The following is a 5,760-nucleotide window of genomic DNA, read 5'->3' on the forward strand; positions in this document are numbered from 1 at the left end:
GTGAACACTCTGGTATCCTTAACCAATCAAATAATATAATTCAATGCTATGTCATTTTCTTATGTTTATTTATTTTAAAATAAATTAAAATTTAAAATTAATTTACACTAACGGTACCGGTACCCAACTAGTTATCATGGGTACCTAAGAATTTACCAAATTAATATTCATATATTTCCTGCCTCCGTCGAAACGAATCGTTGTTTGCCACTACCAACCACCATACACAAACTATATCTTTTAAATACCCTTCATTCTCCCCTCACAACCAAACACATTCGCTCTCTCTCACTCTCTCCATGACAATGAAGGGAAGCTGATAGGAAACAATTCCTACCAAAACTATAAACTAGGGTTTCTACAATAAAAAGGGGAAGAACACTAGAAACTATCTAAGAGAAACAAAATAAAAGATAAAATTTTCATTCATTTCATAATTTTTTCATTTCTCAATGAGTACATATATAGTAGTAATAGAGGATAGTAACGAAAGGCCCCATAACTAATTAAAGGCCCAAATACAATTAAAATCTAATAACAATACTAATAATATAAGTTCTATTATTACCCCCTATCAATATAAATACTAATAACTATTAATATAAATTATATAATACCCTTCTATCATTGCTCTGGGGTTCACTTGAACCTTGTCCTCAAGGTTCTAAAATTACTCTCGGATTCCATTGCTTTAACTGAATAATCATAGCAAGAAATTTATCTTGAGTCACTGGTTGAAGGTTCTGCGCAGTTGCTTTCAAGTTACGAAATCCATGACTTAAACCTTTGGCACATATATTATTGTACAACATTCCTTTGAAAACACTATCAAAATCAACATTAGCATCCATAATAGCATCTTGGTATTCACTTTTCTTCCCTGAAGTAATCTTTTGCAATAGATCAAGACCAAATCCACCATCCTTTTGTGTTCCTGATTTTTTCATAAGTTAGAGTTATCCAATTGCAATTTTCTCCTATCCCCCTTGAATGCACTCTAAATTGTTGATACATAGCCAAAGAATCATATTGATCAATAGTGTCCACAGTTTCCTCGAGAGCTGATTGGGGAAATGAAAACTCCACACAAGCCAACCCATTTGATAAAGTAAGTCCTTCACCATAGAGGATATATAAATCCGAGGGCTCATAATTTGTCCTTAATATTTTGACAACTCGCTCTAAGAAATAACTAGCAACACTAGGCAGCATTTCCAGTTCACCTTTTCTTTTGTATGTGGCCTTAATGGCATCATCATTCCACAATTCCTCAATCAAGGGTACATATTCACGAGTAGCGGCATGAAAGATTGCGTCCAGTTTCAGTTTCTCTAAAACTCTTCCTGTGGTACGTGTGACAAACTATGATCCAGCGACATGCCAATCATGTTCAACACATGACATTTCAACCATTCGGCACCCTTTCGGGAAAAAATGTCAAGAAACCGATCACAACTTGACATTCTTGATTCCATTATTTCTACTCTGACTTTATCAAATAAAAAAGGAAGACCCATCCACCTATTTTTCATACTTTCTGGCCCTAAAATAGGGTGAGTACATAGAACGTCGAAATAAGGTGGCGAATATTGAAGAAACATTTTTCTAGGAAATTCTTTGACAGAAAGTACATCAACAAACAAAGTATTTATCTTCAACCTCTGCACAGGCAATGACTTAAGAACTTACTATGTTGAAAGAATTAAAGTGCAAAGTAAAATCACTTCTGGATGTTATTCAAAGAGATCATCTCCATCATTAAAACAGGAAACTCCCAATTCTTGAGCCACATTAGAGTAGTATGTTCTAGAGTATGCTAACACTTTATGGCCTTGACGTACAACTTTTTTTGCAAGGAATTGACCAAAGTTTCCAAAACCAATGATCGCGATCTGGAGCTTTGTGTTGTCATCAGCCAGGAAAGAATTATTTGACTATAATAACCATGTAGTTTGGCTTAGCAGATCTCTGCTTTTTTGGAGGATAACACAATGGCAGATCCATTATGGCTAGACTATGCCACAACATATTTGTTGCTATCTTGTAAATTTTGGACCTTTCCGGTATTCTCAAACTATTGCTTCCTCACAACCATGGTTTTAAATTGCGGTTGCGGTTGCAGTCATTGCGGTTGCGGCTATTGCAGTTGTTGCGATGCGGAATGCGGTCGTTGCGGCGTGAATTCATATTTATGAACATAAAATATTATATTTTATTATTTATTTTCGATTTCACAATTCTTCCATTTCCTCTCTAAATTTTCATATATATATCTCTTTAATAATTCGTCATCATTTTGAATATAACTAATCTTTTTAAAATATATCTTAAATCTACGATATAATTAAAAAAGAAGGTAGACCAAATAATTTTTACGAGCATTGCATAATCTTTTGCTGCCCGATGTGGTCTGATGCGGCTTGATGCGGCCGATGCGGTGTTATGATGCGGTCGTTGCGGTGTTATGATGCAGTTTTTATTGTGATTTGCAATCACACCACAATTGCGGCCTGATGCGGATGCGACCACTATCGCAACCGAAATATTTCGGCCGCATTAGGTGATGCGGTCCGCAATTTAAAACCATGCTCACAACATCGTGCAAACGCGTAAACAGTTGTTTCCTCAAGTCCTCAAAAGCCAAATTCAACAACGATTCATACCCTTTAGTATTAATAGGAGTAGATTCCAACAACAACATATCCAAAACCTTACCAACAGTATGTGTTATGAACTGTGACCCTCCTTCATACCTATCATGATCAGCACATCTCATCTCCACCATTCTACATCCTTCTCTTCCGAATACATCAAGAAACTTCTCACATCTGGAAATCCTATGCATGGTTTTAAATTGCGGACCGCATCACCTAATACGTCCGTAATATTGCGGTTGCGGTAGTATCCACATCCGCATCAGGCCGCAATTGCGGTGTGAATGCAAATCATAATAAGAACCGCATCATAACACCGCAACGACTGCATCATAACACCGCATCGGCCGCATCAAACCGCATCAGGCCGCAAGAGATTATTCAATGCTCGTAAAAATTATTTGGTATATATTCTTTTTTTAATTATATCGTAGATTTCAGATATATTTTAAAAGGATAAGTGATATCAAAATGATGACGAATTGTTAATGAGATATATATATGAACACTTCTAGAAGAAATAGAATGAATGTGAACTCGAAAATAAATAATAAAATATAATATTTTATGGTCATAAATATGAAATCACGCCGCAATGACCGCAATCCGCATCACAACAACCGCAATAGCCACAACCGCAGTGACCGCAACCGCATCGGCAGCCGCAACTGCAATTTAAAACCATGATCCTATGCTCTTCGTTCCCAATTCGAACTTTCTCGTAAACAAACGGGAGGCAACTACAGCTACGAATTTAACTCTCAGGTCCAAACATAGGGTGTGAACAAATGATATCGAAATCGTTAGCCAACAACTCGAGAAGAAGGCTTTTGGGAAATTCTTTGACGAAAAGTACGTCGACGAGTAACGCAATGCGTTTGAGTTGCTAAAATGGAAGAGAAAGGGGAACATTATAAGTTGAAATTATTGAAGAATAAGGAGAATATCTTCGGGGTGTTCTTCGTAGAGATCGTCGGTGTTAGGGAAGAAGTTAACGCCGAGTTATTGAGCGACAACAAAATAATCAGAACTGACATGAATTAAGAAGGTGCGGCCTTGACGGATGCAGGTGTTGGCGAGAAACTGACCAAAGTTTCCGAAACCGATTATAGCGAATGATGAGATGTTTGGTGGTTGAGGTGTGTTTCGAATTTGGGGAAATTGAGAGAATGGAAGTTTAGGGTTCAGGTGAGAAATGGTTGAATGCGACGGCAGTCGCTATCTCCACCAAAGTACCTAAAACCAGGAGCTCTTGCAAAACTCAGACACTCCAACAAAATCAAACCAACAGGAAGCTGCAAAACCAAATGAACACCAACTCCGTCGCCACCGCCACAGAATTTCGATAACGATGTGCCTTGCTTCGATCCAATTTCCATTAACCGCACTCGTTGTCTCCGTAGAAATAAACTCTCCGCTGTTACACCTATTTTTACTGAGCATACATAAATGTATTTGTTTTACATCTAGGTTTTAACTACATGAGTTGTTGTTCTTTATTTTATATCTTTTTAGGATTTTTCCTGCAAGAATAAGGTCTTATTTGTCTACACGTGATGATTATTAAGTTTTAAAAACGAAGAGTACTTTGTGTGTTAGTGTTTTGAAGATCCCAATGATGGGGAATTGATTTGAACTTGTATGGGGAAATTAACAAGTGATTGAATGATCCACAATAAATCACGTCTTCAGTTTAGATCAGTTAATGCAATTAAAAGGCTACAAAGAATAATTAATGGTGCTCAACAATCATGCATGCATCTTTTATTAATTTCTCTTGGGGAAAACCATATTTTTACCATATTTATTTATTAAAAAAAATCCATGCGCATCGCACCAACCAAAATTTCAACCCCAACATCTATTACCACAATTATAATTTAAAAACCTGGTTTAATTGCACACTTTGATGTTGTGTTTCTACGAGACCAAAACTAGTTGACTCTAGGAGGGTTCTTGTTAAGGTGATTCCCATGCAGAATCTCACTCTCCATAATTCGTTCATTTATGGAGAAATTTCTTCTAGATGTTCAGAACTTTGGTTTCGAGTGGTGGCTTTAGTGGCTAAGTAATCTAAATGTCTAGTCATCAAGAATCATTTTCTCCACTTATGTTATTGGCTTTGGTGTATTGGAGTCTCCTACATGCTTAGAAGAAACGTGTTTTCTGTAAATTAAGCGTGCTATTTGGGGAGTTTATAGAGGTGGAAGACCAAATCAGTGACCAAATCTATGATTGATAGAGATTATTGATAACAATTTTAGTAAGTGTATTGAATTCTTGAAAGTAGTTAAAATATGAAGATGTTGCCTCTATTTATCTAGTCTAGATGAATCTTTGTAATTCTTACGCTCTCTTTCATCCGGTTGAGAATTTGACCATTCCCTTCATCAGGGTTAGTGTGGCCTTTTTAAGGTGATGGTTTTTTCACAACCTCGATAAGATAGGTTTCCTTCATAAGAGATCATGTTTAACCAAAAGGTGATTGTTGACCCAATTGAAGTCTCTTATCATATGTATAGGTTTTGGTAGAGCATATCTCTCATTTGTTTGTCTTTTATAAGATTGCTTTGACTGTGTGGTATAAGATATTTAAAATGTTGAGATGGAGAGTGGTTTTTCCTATGAATCCTAGATTTCTTTTTGAGATTCATCTATCTGTATTTTGGTGGTAGAGAAGATATTAGAGTTGAATTTTCTATGGTTTGACTTATATTATAGAAAAAAAATTAAATAACCAACTTTAAAAAAAAAACTTAGAAAACCATGTTTTCAAAATAATTACCAAAATGTTTAGGTTTGGCAGACCCCCTAAGGGTATGCGCCCAACCACTTGGCGCAAATCAACAAAGTTTAGGTGTTGTAGCCATTTCAAATGGCACATACTCACAACCTAGCCATTCAAAATGGCGCATGCATGCTACCCCACATTAGGTATGCCATTTGAAATGGCGCCTATGTGGGATTCTGTTGCACCCCAATTTTTGACCACTGAGATCCCACCATAGCATAAGCATTAGGATCATAATTATCATCATCATCATGCATTTATCATTTGCTAACAAAAAATACAAAAAAAAAATTGTTGTTTGTTGCTTGTGTCTTA

General features: G+C 36.3%; 1 pseudogene; it reads right to left on the bottom strand.

The window, feature by feature from the left end:
• Nucleotides 1–251: 251 nt before the first annotated feature.
• LOC131634258 (arogenate dehydrogenase 1, chloroplastic-like) lies at nucleotides 252–4,033 on the bottom strand (annotated as a pseudogene).
• Nucleotides 4,034–5,760: the final 1,727 nt, after the last annotated feature.

Source organism: Vicia villosa, unplaced genomic scaffold (genome assembly GCF_029867415.1).
Source record: "Vicia villosa cultivar HV-30 ecotype Madison, WI unplaced genomic scaffold, Vvil1.0 ctg.001263F_1_1, whole genome shotgun sequence".
NCBI classification, from domain to species: domain Eukaryota; kingdom Viridiplantae; phylum Streptophyta; class Magnoliopsida; order Fabales; family Fabaceae; genus Vicia; species Vicia villosa.